The sequence below is a fragment of the Asterias amurensis genome, chromosome 14, assembly GCF_032118995.1.
Source record: "Asterias amurensis chromosome 14, ASM3211899v1".
NCBI classification, from domain to species: domain Eukaryota; kingdom Metazoa; phylum Echinodermata; class Asteroidea; order Forcipulatida; family Asteriidae; genus Asterias; species Asterias amurensis.
In genome coordinates, this window is record NC_092661.1 from 3,442,416 (window position 1) to 3,458,601 (window position 16,186).

Consider the following 16,186-nt stretch of genomic DNA (forward strand, 5'->3'; position numbering starts at 1 on the left):
GACGATTTGGGGGGCGGGGCCAGATGCGACGGCGCGAGCAGGCACCCGTTATAAATTGACGTACAATGTACGTGTATACAGCGTATACAAAGACACGGCGCAGTCAGGGTTCCAACCAACAATAAGGGGGTCATTCAAAAAATAGGCCGGACAATTAAAAACTTTCAGCTACGCTCTGGAATAACTCTGGAACAAAAAATGCTAGGGAGATGCAGTTTGTACCTTAGTCATGCTGGCATGTTCCTGCGTCCGTTTTTTAAAGGTTTAGGGCGACTTGCACACTTCTTGAAAGAAAAAAGCTCAAGTAGGCGGGGTTGCTCAGAAACGATTTCAACAGCCTCCACTATGGGAGTTTTGTGCACAGAGCTGCCGGAGAGAAAAACAAAATGTACAACGGGTAATTTCGATCCCAGTATCATGTTCAATCTTCAAAATTTTACCACCACATGATTGCCATGTTCAAGGGCTTTCCTCTCGTACAAAACTTAATGCTCTGACGATTTGGGAGGCGGGGCCAGATGCGACGGCGCGAGCAGGCACCCATTATAAATTGACGTACACTGTACGTGTATACAGCGTATACAAAGACACGGCGCAGTCAGGGTTCCAACCAACAATAAGGGGGTCATTCAAAACATAGGCTGGACAATTAAAAACTTTCAGCTACGCTCTGGAATAACTCTGGAACAAAAAATGCTAGGAAGATGCAGTTTGTACCTTAGTCATGCTGGCATGTTCCTGCGTCCGTTTTTTAAAGGTTAAGGGCGACTTGCACACTTCTTGAAAGAAAAAAGCTCAAGTAGGCGGGGTTGCTCAGAAACGATTTCAACAGCCTCCACTATGGGAGTTTTGTGCACAGGGCTGTCGGAGAGAAAAACAAAATGTACAACGGGTCATTTCGATCCCAGTATCATGCTCAATCTTCAAACTTTTACCACCACAGGATTGCCATGTTCAAGGGCTTTCCTCTCGTACAAAACTTAATGCTCTGACGATTTGTGAGGCGGGGCCAGATGCGACGGCGCGAGCAGGCACCCATGCGAAATTGACGTACACTGTACGTGTTTACAGCGTATACAAAGACACGGCGCAGTCAGGGTTCCAACCAACAATAAGGGGGTCATTCAAAACATAGCCCGGACAATTAAAAACTTTCAGCTACGCTCTGGAATAACTCTGGAACAAAAAATGCTAGGGAGATGCAGTTTGTACCTTAGTCATGCTGGCATGTTCCTGCGTCCGTTTTTTAAAGGTTTAGGGCGACTTGCACACCTCTTGAAAGAAAAAAGCTCAAGTAATCGGGGTTGCTCAAAAACGATTTCAACAGCCTCCACTATGGGAGTTTTGTGCACAGAGATGTCGGAGAGAAAAACAAAATGTACAACGGGTAATTTCGATCCCAGTTTCATGCTCAATCTTCAAAAATTTACCACCACAGGATTGCCATGTTCAAGGGCTTTCCTCTCGTACAAAACTTAATGCTCTGACGATTTGTGAGGCGGGGCCAGATGCGACGGCGCGAGCAGGCACCCATGCGAAATTGACGTACACTGTACGTGTATACAGCGTATACAAAGGCGTATACACGGCGCAGTCAGGGTTCCAACCAACAATAAGGGGGTCATTCAAAACATAGGCCGGACAATTAAAAACTTTCAGCTACGCTCTGGAATAACTCTAGAACAAACAATGCTAGGGAGATGCAGTTTGTACCTTAGTCATGCTGGCATGTTCCTGCGTCCATTTTTTAAAGGTTTAGGGCGACTTGCACACTTCTTGATAGAAAAAAGCTCAAGTAGGCGGGGTTGCTCAGAAACGATTTCAACAGCCTCCACTATGGGAGTTTTGTGCAAAGTGCTGTCCGGGAGAAAAACAAAAAGTACAACGGGTAATTTCGATCCCAGTATCATGCTCAATCTTCAAAATTTTACCACCACAGGATTGCCATGTTCAAGGGCTTTCCTCTCGTACAAAACTTAATGCTCTGACGATGTTATAGGTGGGGCCAGATGCGACGGCGCGAGCAGGCACCCATGCGAAATTGACGTACACTGTGCATGTATACAGCGTATACAAAGACACGGCGCAGTCAGGGTTCCAACCAACAATACGGGGGTCATTCAAAAAATAGGCCGGACAATTAAAAACTTTCAGCTACGCTCTGGAATAACTCTGGAACAAAAAATGCTAGGGAGATGCAGTTTGTACCTTAGTCATGCTGGCATGTTCCTGCGTCCGTTTCTTAAAGGTTTAGGGCGACTTGCACACTTCTTGAAAGAAAAAAGCTCAAGTAGGCGGGGTTGCTCAGAAACGATTTCAACAGCCTCCACTATGGGAGTTTTGTGCACAGAGATGTCGGAGAGAAAAACAAAATGTACAACGGGTAATTTCGATCCCAGTATCATGCTCAATCTTCAAAAATTTACCACCACAGGATTGCCATGTTCAAGGGCTTTCCTCTCGTACAAAGGTTAATGCTCTGACGATTTTGAAGGCGGGGCCAGATGCGACGGGGCGAGCAGGCACCCATTATAAATTGACGTATACTGTACGTGTATACAGCGTATTCAAAGACACCGCGCAGTCAGGGTTCCAACCAACAATAAGGGGGTCATTCAAAACATAGGCCGGACAATTAAAAACTTTCAGCTACGCTCTAGAATAACTCTGGAACAAAAAATGCTAGGGAGATGCAGTTTGTACCTTAGTCATGCTGGCATGTTCCTGCGTCCGTTTCTTAAAGGTTTAGGGCGACTTGCACACTTCTTGAAAGAAAAAAGCTCAAGTAGGCGGGGTTGCTCAGAAACGATTTCAACAGCCTCCACTATGGGAGTTTTGTGCACAGAGCTGTCGGAGAGAAAAACAAAATGTACAACGGGTCATTTCGATCCCAGTATCATGCTCAATCTTCAAACTTTTACCACCACAGGATTGCCATGTTCAAGGGCTTTCCTCTCGTACAAAACTTAATGCTCTGACGATTTGTGAGGCGGGGCCAGATGCGACGGCGCGAGCAGGCACCCATTAGAAATTGACGTACACTGTACGTGTATACAGCGTATACAAAGACACGGCGCAGTCAGGATTCCAACCAACAATAAGGGGGTCATTCAAATCATAGGCCGGACAATTAAAAACTTTCAGCTACGCTCTAGAATAACTCTGGAACAAAAAATGCTAGGGAGATGCAGTTTGTACCTTAGTCATGCTGGCATGTTCCTGCGTCCGTTTCTTAAAGGTTTAGGGCGACTTGCACACTTCTTGAAAGAAAAAAGCTCAAGTAGGCGGGGTTGCTCAGAAACGATTTCAACAGCCTCCACTATGGGAGTTTTGTGCACAGAGCTGTCGGAGAGAAAAACAAAATGTACAACGGGTAATTTCGATCCCAGTATCATGCTCAATCTTCAAAAATTTACCACCACAGGATTGCCATGTTCAAGGGCTTTCCTCTCGTACAAAACTTAATGCTCTAACGATTTGTGAGGCGGGGCCACAAGCGACAGCGCGAGCAGGCACCCATTAGAAATTGACGTACACTGTGCGTGTATACAGTGTATACAAAGACACGGCGCAGTCAGGGTTCCAACCAACAATAAGGGGGTCATTCAAAACATAGGCCGGACAATTAAAAACTTTCAGCTACGCTCTGGAATAACTCTGGAACAAACAATGCTAGGGAGATGCAGTTTGTACCTTAGTCATGCTGGCATGTTCCTGCGTCCATTTTTTAAAGGTTTAGGGCGACTTGCACACTTCTTGATAGAAAAAAGCTCAAGTTGGCGGGGTTGCTCAGAAACGATTTCAACAGCCTCCACTATGGGAGTTTTGTGCACAGAGATGTCGGAGAGAAAAACAAAATGTACAACGGGTAATTTCGATCCCAGTATCATGCTCAATCTTCAAAAATTTACCACCACAGGATTGCCATGTTCAAGGGCTTTCCTCTCGTACAAAACTTAATGCTCTGACGATTTGGGGGGCGGGGCCAGATGCGACGGCGCGAGCAGGCACCCGTTATAAATTGACGTACAATGTACGTGTATACAGCGTATACAAAGACACGGCGCAGTCAGGGTTCCAACCAACAATAAGGGGGTCATTCAAAAAATAGGCCGGACAATTAAAAACTTTCAGCTACGCTCTGGAATAACTCTGGAACAAAAAATGCTAGGGAGATGCAGTTTGTACCTTAGTCATGCTGGCATGTTCCTGCGTCCGTTTTTTAAAGGTTTAGGGCGACTTGCACACTTCTTGAAAGAAAAAAGCTCAAGTAGGCGGGGTTGCTCAGAAACGATTTCAACAGCCTCCACTATGGGAGTTTTGTGCACAGAGCTGTCGGAGAGAAAAACAAAATGTACAACGGGTAATTTCGATCCCAGTATCATGCTCAATCTTCAAAATTTTACCACCACATGATTGCCATGTTCAAGGGCTTTCCTCTCGTACAAAACTTAATGCTCTGACGATTTGTGAGGCGGGGCCAGATGCGACGGCGCGAGCAGGCACCCATTATAAATTGACGTACACTGTACGTGTATACAGCGTATACAAAGACACGGCGCAGTCAGGGTTCCAACCAACAATAAGGGGGTCATTCAAAAAATAGGCCGGACAATTAAAAACTTTCAGCTACGCTCTAGAATAACTCTGGAACAAAAAATGCTAGGGAGATGCAGTTTGTACCTTAGTCATGCTGGCATGTTCCTGCGTCCGTTTCTTAAAGGTTTAGGGCGACTTGCACACTTCTTGAAAGAAAAAAGCTCAAGTAGGCGGGGTTGCTCAGAAACGATTTCAACAGCCTCCACTATGGGAGTTTTGTGCACAGAGCTGTCGGAGAGAAAAACAAAATGTACAACGGGTAATTTCGATCCCAGTATCATGCTCAGTCTTCAAAATTTTACCACCACAGGATTGCCATGTTCAAGGGCTTTCCTCTCGTACAAAACTTAATGCTCTGACGATTTTGAAGGCGGGGCCAGATGCGACGGCGCGAGCAGGCACCCATTAGAAATTGCCGTACACTGTGCGTGTATACAGCGTATACAAAGACACGGCGCAGTCAGGGTTCCAACCAACAATAAGGGGGTCATTCAAAACGTAGGCAGGACAACTAAAAACTTTCAGCTACGCTCTGGAATAACTCTGGAACAAAAAATGCTAGGGAGATGCAGTTTGTACCTTAGTCATGCTGGCATGTTCCTGCGTCCATTTATTAAAGGTTTAGGGCGACTTGCAGACTTTTCGATAGAAAAAAGCTCAAGTAGGCGGGGTTGCTCAGAAACGATTTCAACAGCCTCCACTAAGGGAGTTTTGTGCACAGAGCTGTCGGAGAAAAAAACAAAATGTACAACGGGTAATTTCGATCCCAGTATCATGCTCAATCTTCAAAATTTTACTACCACAGGATTGCCATGTTCAATGGCTTTCATCTCGTACAAAACTTAATGCTCTGACGAATTTACAGGCGGGGCCTGATGCGACGGCGCGAGCAGGCACCCATGTGAAATTGACGTACACTGTGCATGTATACAGCGTATACAAAGACACGGCGCAGTCAGGGTTCCAACCAACAATAAGGGGGTCATTCAAAAAAATAGGCCGGACAATTAAAAACTTTCAGCTACGCTCTGGAATAACTCTGGAACAAAAAATGCTAGGGATATGCAGTTTGTACCTTAGTCATGCTGGCATGTTCCTGCGTCCGTTTTTTAAAGGTTTAGGGCGACTTGCACACTTCTTGAAAGAAAAAAGCTCAAGTAGGCGGGGTTGCTCAGAAACGATTTTAACAGCCTCCACTATGGGAGTTTTGTGCACAGAGCTGTCGGAGAGAAAAACAAAATGTACAACGGGTAATTTCGATCCGTGTATCATGCTCAATCTTCAAAATAATACCACCACAGGATTGCCATGTTCAAGGGCTTTCCTCTTGTACAAAACTTAATGCTCTGACGATTTTTAAGGCGGGGCCAGATGCAGAAAAACAAAATGTACAACGGGTAATTTCGATCCCAGTATCATGCTCAATCTTCAAAATTTTACCACCACAGGATTGCCATGTTCAAGGGCTTTCCTCTCGTACAAAACCTAATGCTCTGACGATGTTTAAGGCGGGGCCAGATGCGACGGCGCGAGCAGGCACCCATTAGAAATTGACGTACTCTGTGCGTGTATACAGCGTATACAAAGACACGGCGCAGTCAGGGTTCCAACCAACAATAAGGGGGTCATTCAAAAAATAGGCCGGACAATTAAAAACTTTCAGCTACGCTCTGGAATAACTCTGGAACAAAAAATGCTAGGGAGATGCAGTTTGTACCTTAGTCATGCTGGCATGTTCCTGCGTCCGTTTTTTAAAGGTTTAGGGCGACTTGCACACTTCTTGATAGAAAAAAGCTCAAGAAGGCGGGGTTGCTCAGAAACGATTTCAACAGCCTCCACTATGGGAGTTTTGTGCACAGAGCTGTCGGAGAGAAAAACAAAATGTACAACGGGTAATTTCGATCCCAGTATCATGCTCAATCTTCAAAATATTACCACCACAGGATTGCCATGTTCAAGGGCTTTCCTATCGTACAAAACTTAATGCTCTGACGATTTTACAGGCGGGGCCAGATGCGACGGCGCGAGCAGACACCCATTAGAAATTGACGTACACTGTGCGTGTATACAGCGTATAGAAAGACACCGCGCAGTCAGGGTTCCAACCAACAATAAGGGGGTCATTCAAAAAATAGGCCGGACAATTAAAAACTTTCAGCTACGCTCTGGAATAACTCTGGAACAAAAAATGCTAAGGAGATGCAGTTTGTACCTTAGTCGTGATGGCATGTTCCTGCGTCCGTTTTTAAAGGTTTAGGGCGACTTGCACACTTCTTGATAGAAAAAAGGTCAAGTTTAGGCGGGGTTGCTCAGAAACGATTTCAACAGCCTCCACTATGGGAGTTGTGTGCAGAGAGCTGTCGGAGAGAAAAACAAAATGTACAACGGGTAATTTCGATCCCAGTATCATGCTCAATCTTCATAATTTTACCACCATAGGATTGCAATGTTCAAGGGCTTTCCTCTCGTACAAAACTTGATGTGTTGACGATTTTAAGGCGGTGCCAGATGCGACGGCGCGAGCAGGCACCCATTAGAAATTGACGTACTCTGTGCGTGTATACAGCGTATACAAAGACACGGCGCAGTCAGGGTTCCAACCAACAATAAGGGGGTCGTTCAAAAAATAGGCCGGACAATTAAAAACTTTCAGCTACGCTCTGGAATAACTCTGGAACAAAAAATGCTAGGGAGATGCAGTTTGTACCTTAGTCATGCTGGCATGTTCCTGCGTCCGTTTTTTAAAGGTTTAGGGCGACTTGCACACTTCTTGATAGAAAAAAGCTCAAGTAGGCGGGGTTGCTCAGAAACGATTTCAACAGCCTCCACTATGGGAGTTTTGTGCACAGAGCTGTCGGAGAGAAAAACAAAATGTACAACGGGTAATTTCGATCCCAGTATCATGCTCAATCTTCAAAATTTTACTACCACAGGATTGCCATGTTCAAGGGCTTTCCTCTCGTACAAAACTTAATGCTCTGACGATTTCTAAAGCGGTCCCAAATGCGACGGCGCGAGCAGGCACCCATTAGAAATTGACGTACACTGTGCGTGTATACAACGTATACAAAGACACGGCGCAGTCAGGGTTCCAACCTTTAAATGCATTTTACACACGGCACGTGAACATTTGAGAAAAAAAATATTCATTGAAAAAAAGCCCGGACTTATAACAACCTTCAGCTATACTCTTGTTCATTCTCGAACCAAAAATGCTAGAAAAAAGGAATTTGTACCTACATCATCCTGGCATGTCGCAGAATACGGCTTTTCAATGTTTTATGGCGGCTTCCGGAATTCTTAATACCTAAAATGACAAGTAGGCATCTGTGCTCCGAAACGAACTCAACACGCCTTCCTACGGGATTTTTGTACACAGAAAAAATCAAAAGTTCGACGGATAAATTTGACCCCAAATCAACGCTCAATCTAAACAACCAATAGCACCAATGGAATGACATTTTCAAGGGCTTTCCTCTCGTACTACACTTAGTGCTATGGTGATTTTCAAAACGAAGCTAAAGGCCAGGGAGTGGAGCCGACACCGTCCCCCCCCCCAAAAAAAAAAAAAAAAAAAAATCAAAAAAAAATCAAGGCATTTAATACATGATACACACGACACGTGGTGACGTTGGAGAAAAAAAATATATTCATTGGAAAAAAAAAGCCCGGACTTATGAAAACCTTCAGCTATAATCTTGATTCATTCTGGAACTAAAATTGCTAGAAAGACGGAATTTGTATCTAAATCATCCTGGCATGTCACTGAATACGAATTTCAATGTTTTATGGCGGCTTCCAGAATTCTTGATACCGAAAATGACAAGTAGGCAGCTGTGCTCCGAAACGAACTCAACAAGCCTCCCTATGGGATTTTTCTGCACAGAGAAAATCAAAAGTTCGACGGATATATTTGACCCCAAATCATTGCTTAATCTAAACAAGTATAGCACTAATGGAAGGACATTTTCAAGGGCTTTTCTCTCGTACTAAACTTAATGCTATGGTGATGTTCAAAGCGAGACTAGAGTTAAGGGAGTGGAACCGACACCCCCAAAAAATCAGGGAATTTAATGCATGATACACTCGGCACGTGGTGAACATTGGAGGAAAAAAAATATTCATTGAAAAAAAACCACGGACTTATTAAAATCTTCAGCTATACTCTTGATTCATTCTCGAACCCAAAATGCTAGAAAGACGGAATTTGTACCTGAATCATCCTGGCATGACTGCAAACGAATTTAAAATTTTATGGCGGCTTCCAGAATTAAGTTTTAAGGCGGCTTCCAGACTTCTTTATTCCGAAAATTAAAAGAGTGTCTCATTCAGGTTGTGTCACATTCAATGCCTGAATTAGCACAGGTGCCAGCCCGCGTGTCACGCCCATTTAAAGGCAGTGGGCACTTTCTTAGGTAATTACTCATCGGATAGCCATTTTCAAGGTATTTCTACTTGTACTAATTTTAATGATATGACATTTTTCTAAGAGGGCCAGCGGCCAGAAAGTAGACCTATACCACCCCAAAGTTGTATGCATATGGGCTATACACAAAAAGCCGACGAATTGTTTTGTTGAATGGTTTTAAAATAAATCTGAGCCGAACTTTTCAATAACTCTGAAATTAAACATGCTAGAGACACGGAGTCATTGTACCCGACTCTACCTGGCATATCTCTGCATCCGAAATTTAAAAGTTTTAGGGCGGCTTGGGCAATTTGTTGGTAGCTGAAAAAAAAAACAAGTAAGTGGGGACGCTCAGAACTGCGCTCAACAGCCTTCCAAAAGGGATTTTTGTGCACAGAGCTGTCAAGGAAAGATCACAGATTTATTAAGGTCATTTTTGACTCCAGACTAATGCCCAATCTTCACAAGTTTACCGCGTCATTGGTTAGCAATACGTACACACCCGATTTATTCCGGGACGAATTTTGTCGTTTTCCTTTGTACATAATTATGCTAAATTACTGGTTGAAGTTGGATGATAACAATGCTGTACAACCACAGAGAAAGGTCCTTTGTGATCAAACGCAAGGGCTTTGCCTCACAACGTCGGTATTTCTCATGCTTAAAAGGTACCGTACCATCTATATGGCCAAAGGAATGTAAAACGTTAAGTGTTTAACTCTAACTGGTACAATAGATTGCATAATGGCTATAGAACTAATTCTTGCCAAAAGAATAAGCTCAGGACATACCGTATCTTCAAACCCAGTTTGAGTTTGAGTTTTATTTACGTTGTGTTAATTATAATATCGCCATTCTTTGGACCAATTCAGATGCTCTTCACACTAGCTACTTATTGAACTAAAGGGAAGTTTATTAGGTTAGAGTCAAGCCAAAAAATTTGCCCGCATCGTCTTCCTAATGTTGAAACAGAAATCCATTTTCTGCTTTAAATTGCCCATTAAACAACGACCTTATGAATACTATGTTGGTTTATGTTATTAATAAATAATAAGACTTTTAAATTCTTGGTAGGGAAGATAGATTTAAGTTTTTGATGGACACTCCTGATGAAGCTATAATTGCTACATTACATATCTTTTACAACAACGTAACATGAGACCAGGCCTAAGATCATCATCATCATCACACATACTCTATGTTCCCAAAACTCGTCTGGCAAGTTACGGAGACCGTGCCTTTTCCAGCTGCGCACCGCGTCTCTGGAATTCCTTGCCAGTAGAGCTGAGGGCCACACCTGATCTTTCTACTTTCAAACACAACCTCAAGTCTCATCTGTTTAATTTGTCAGATGAATAGCCTCCTGCGCCTTTGAATCGATCTATTCCAGATACTGCGCGCCTTATAAATGTTATGTTATTATTATTATTATTATTATTAATTCATTGCGTCGCAAAGTATGTCTTTTTATTTACCGTTTAAAAAATCAAACTGTGTGAACAAGGCTTTACCAATGTATGTTTTTGTTATTAGTTAGAGAAACACGTTGCCTTGGATCGGACGAGTAGGTCTTTGAAAAGCATTTGTAACCGTTTTTTAAAGAAAATGCATATGATTAGAAAGATATTTTAAAAATAGAATATAATGATCCACAAAAGTATTACTCGAAATTGCGTCGACAAACACGGCCGGCCGTTTATGGGAGTAAACAAATAATTGACTCCCATTTAATGGCCGACCGTGTTAGTTCTTAAAGTATAAGGAAAACCACGCAATTTTGAGGCAAATGTGTGTGGATCACTGTATTCTACTTTAAAACATCTTTCTAAACCATATGCATTTTATAACAAACTTTAACAAACGCTTTTCAAAGACCAACTCAACCGATCCAAGGCAACGTGTTCCTTTCACACTCCTTTCCTTATGACTTCTTCACTAATTGTTATTTATTATTACAATTTTACCCTCCCCGTTTCGGAATAAAATAAAATACATTACAATACAATTAACTTATAGTATATGTGTGCGTTCGTTTAGCTTCCCCCTGGGTAGACCCCGGGGTGTGGCGGTTTTTTTTTCCAGGACAACCGTGGGTAATTATCTGCACACGTTCGTCCTGGACAAAAAAAAACGCCACACACCGGGGTCGACCCGGGGAAGCTAAACGAACGCACCCATTATAGATAGGTGGGGGTACGGCGTACAACAGCTTACCACTTGCTGAGTTAGACATGTCCTGCCGTGTTCAGACGCTATCACTCGGCGCTCAAAATGGCGGCAAACTTCACTGTTTCAGCTCTCCTTCAGACGTAATTCCTGATCGTATATCCATGCATGTTCTGCATCAGTCCATAGACAGGTTTTGGTGATCATTGCTACCTTCTTGTGACGGATGATAAGACCTTTGATGAAGCTGAACAGTATACTGTCAGAGTTTGTCACGCCTTGGCAGACCACTCCCAACTGGTGTATGAGCCAAGACTTCATGGTCAAAATAATTGAAACGGTAAAAGGGTCTTGTGTGGAGATGCGTTATGGCCGCTTGTGGAATGACACGCCTTGCACCGGGGTGTTGAGATTCATGTGTAAATGACCTGAAACATTTCAAGCATACTCTGTTTGGATAACTTTCCGTATGGCGCCACCACTTTTTCACTCATTTTTACAAAAAGGGATATATCAATCGGGTAAATTAGATACTATATTATTTTATTTATTTCGAATGAAAAAGTGGTGGCGCCATACGGAAACTTTTCCCTCTGTTTAATCAAGATGAGCACAACTCGTCAAAAGTCATCGGGAAAGTAAATGAACAATTATAGACATGAATGAAATGTAATAATTGTACCTGTTTGTAACCTGTGGGTGGCAGACAAAATTAAGAACTCGTTGTAAGTGCTGAAATTAAAGGCAATGAACACTGTTGGTAATTACTCAAAATAATTATTAGCATACAAACTTTCTTGGTAATGGGTTATGGGGAGAGGTCATAGTATAACACAATGTGAGAAACAGCTCCCTCAGAAGTAACGTAGTTTTCAAGAAAGAATTAATTTTCCACGAATTTGATTAAAGGCACTGTACACGTTTGATAAAATGTCTAAGACCCGTGTTCTCAATTGGTGTATCCCATCATAAGCATACAATAACAAGCCTGTGAAAATTTGGGCTCAATCGGTCATCGAAGTTGCGATAAAATGATGAAAGAAAAAACACCCTTGTTGGACGAATGTTTGTGCTTTATAGGAATAAAAGACTACTAGCTAGAAGTCTTTTATTATTTTAGTGAGAAATTACCTCTTTCTCAAAAACTACGTTATTTCAGACGAAGTCGTTTCCCACAATGTTTTACACTATCAACAGCTCTCCAATGCTCGTAACCCAGTCAGTTTTTAAGTTAATATTTGTTTTGAGTAATTACCAAACGTGTACCCTTCCTTTAAGAGACCTCAAAATTAGATTTTGAATTTTAGGTCTCGAAATCAAGTAGTCTGGTTCCCAGACCTAAAAATCTCCGACTAGGCTCTGTCGAATTTAGGGTCCGGTATCACCCAAAATCACGTAACCAAAAAGGAGGAATTCCTTCTTCTCGAAGTTATCCGAAATGATCCGAACGTGTTGTCGTCAACATTCGGACTGTATCGTTGATGGTCGGTATGGAATCATAATGTCAGTCCTGTCGGCCGTAGATCCAAGAGTTTTTATGCCAGCTATTGTCTTTTAAAGCCAATACAGGCGTTGTGGGTGACTGCTGAAATAAGACATCCCACGTGACCCACAGATCAAAGTCATAACAAGAATGAGCAGAAACGTTGTAGCTGTTGATACGTGTAGAATGAGCGACAAAATAACAGCAAACTGCTGTCTTCACATTGATAATAAAAACCAGAGATCTTTACGACTCACTCGTCAACTTCAAACTAAACTTGGAAATGCGACCAGCTTCATATAACCTCAAACATGCATGACTTCAGAAAGTACAGCTTTGGTAAAGAAAGCTTGTTTTCTCCCCAAATGTTTCTGTGTTTTCCTTTTTATTTTTGTTCACTTCCTTCCTTGTAGGTTAAAAGCAAAACACCTTAAAGGAACACGTTGCCTTGGATCGGACGTGTTGGTCTATAAAAAGCGTTTGAAACAGTTTGTTACAAAATGTATATGGTTAGAAAGATGTTTAAAAGTAGAATATAATGATCCACACAAGTATCACTCAAAAATGCACGGTTTTCTTTTTACGTCGCGAACTATCACGGTCGGCCATTTATGGGAGTAAAAATTTTGACTCCCATAAATGGCCGACCGTGTTATTGGACGAGGTAAAAAGAAAACCACGCAATTTCGAGGCATATTTGTGTAGATCATTGTATTCTACTTTTACATCATCTTTCTAACCAAATGCATTTTATAACAAACGGTCACAAAACGCCTTTCAAAGACCAACTCGACCGATCCAAGGCAACGTGTTCCTTTAAATAAACATGACACCTGTAAATGATTTCAGAAACTACAGCTTTGGTGAAGAAAACTCGTTTAAGATGTAAGACTTGTCCACATAGTTTGTGTTTTCTTCGTTCATTATACTTACTTCTTTGTAGGAGGCAAAAACGCCTAAAAACCCGAAATTTTGTAAATACTTATCTTCAAAATTAAAAAACATGAGGCCGAGGTTGAACAATTAAGGTTGTATGGTTTCTTTAAAATCGTCTTCTTTTGATGGCGATATTAAACAGCCTTAACTGCACTTCAGAGATGCATAAAAAGGAGATAAAAGACAACATACAAAATACCACAGTGCCGATCTCTGAATCTGAGCATATTGTTGTGTTTATTTCCATCGTAAAAAGCTACAAATCGTTCTTCTATAATATTGTTGCTTGAGAGGTATCGTTTTTTTCCCTTCTTTTATTTTCTTTTTCTTTAAACCGGGTGTTGGTTTAAAAGGCACTGGACCCGTTTGGTAAAGACCACTATTCCCAATTGGTGTATTCCAACATAGGCCTTAATGCATATTAACAAACCTGTGAAAATTTAGGCTCAATTTGTCATCGAATTTGAAAGAGAATATAAGACGAACTGTCCTTGTTGCATTACTAAAGGCAGTGGACACTATTGGTAACTACTCAAAATTATTATTAGCATAAAACCTTTCTTTGTGACGAGTAATGAGGAGAGGTTGATAGTATAAAACATTGTTAGAAACGGCTTCCTCTGAAGTGCCATAGTTTTCGAGAAAGAAGTAGTTTTCCACGAATTTGATTTCGAGACCGCAGATATAGAACTTGAGGTCTCGAAATCAACCATCTAAACGCACACAACTTCGTGTGACAAGGTTTTTTTCTTCTTTCATTATTATTTCGCAACTTCGATGACCGATTGAGCTCAAATTTTCACAGGTTAGTTATATGTTGAGATACACCAACTGTGAAGGCTAGTTTTTGACAATTACCAATAGCGTCCATTGCCTTTAAGGAACTGGTTTCATCTAAAATGTAGAGGAAATGTAAAGGAAGTTGTTAGACTTTTTTGGCAACCTCAATGGTCTAGGGTTTGTTTTTGTTTTCCTTAACTTCCTTCTTTGTAACTAAATCAAGAAACGCCCCAAAACACTGAACTGATTTAATAAACATCTTTGTTTCTTTATTAATCATGGAACATTCTAATAATTCAAAGATAATCAATGATTTGTTATAGTGATTTTTGTTTTATTTAATACAAGTGCAATTTGAGCCATTTGAACATTTGCTATTCGTTTTGGGCAAGTATACATTGGGTTTTTGGAACAATAGACGATGTGACCTGTGACATCACATGTTTACAAAAAAGCCACAGAGCCTTTGACTTCCTGCAGGCACGATTTGTACACAGTTCAATGAAAGAAAACATCAAATCTTATATTTTATGGAGATTGCACTGTCTTAATTCCTATCAACTTTTGATATGATGAAAGGGGGCATATCTCACAACTTGTCCAGCTTTTACTTTCATAACTCTTGGTTGGAAATTATGACACGAAAATGTCAACTTTCCCATAGGACCAGTGCAGTATCTTGCCTGACAGAATACCCACATAATGTACGCGGTCACACTTAATATTGTAAACAGAGTTCACATTTGATCGTTTTAATTTTAATGTGATGCATTTAACAAAACTACCATCGGCTGAAAATTAATGTCGCATTTTTGAGATATCACCACAAAATCCGGATCGAATTTGTCCACGCAGACCCCCCCCCCCCCCCCAATATTTCTACTTGGAATACACATTCTGAGAAGCATCACTGCAGTAACGCTTCTCAGATATAAATGTTGGGTCATAACAAATAATCGTTTTTACGAACCACATTACTTCAAAGTAAATAAAAGCGTTTCTAAATGCTTTATACTATTGAAAGCTGCTGCATATAGGCTTTTATAACACCCCTTACCAATATTCTGCCTTTTCATTGGTTTAGAGCGCGTCACATGATATGTCTTAGTGTTGCTAGACGGCGGCCGTGTGATAGTGCATCGGTTTGCCGTGCACTAATCCGAAAGACTAGCACACGGCATGCAGTACCCAGACGTCCGTTGCGTGTACGAGGATGATAAATTAATAGTCTGTAACCATTTCGGTATACATGACACTACACAGTAAAAGTTTTCGCAATCTGTATTCGCGTCGGTCGTGGATTGTAGCATTCAGGTCTTTAACTTAATAAGGTACAGTATTTAGAAATGTTTGGGGTGTTATAAAACAAATATTGGCTGCTTTTACTCGTGCAATGGTTTAAACTATGACTCCCGAGGTGATCCCCGGAGCGTTCTGTTTTCCCTCGGCTTCGCCTCTGGAAAATAGAACGCTCGGATCCGGGGATCACCTCGGGAGTCATAGTTTTAACCATAGCACTCGAAGCAGTAAATATTTGTATACTATTCCAACAGTTTTTATAGTGTCATGAATTATGAAAGGGATTACCAAACGTAAACCTACCTTTTAAGTTTATTTTTTTTACTGAGTAAATTTATCAATAATCCAGTACAATTCCTTTAATGAATTTCTTGAGTATAATATATGTGACTCTGTTAGTTCCTCTTAAAGGCAGTGGACACTATTGGTAATTGCCAAAGTCTAGCCTTCACAGTTGGTGTATCTCAACATATGCATAAAAAGACAAACCTGTGAAAATATTAGCTCAATTTGTC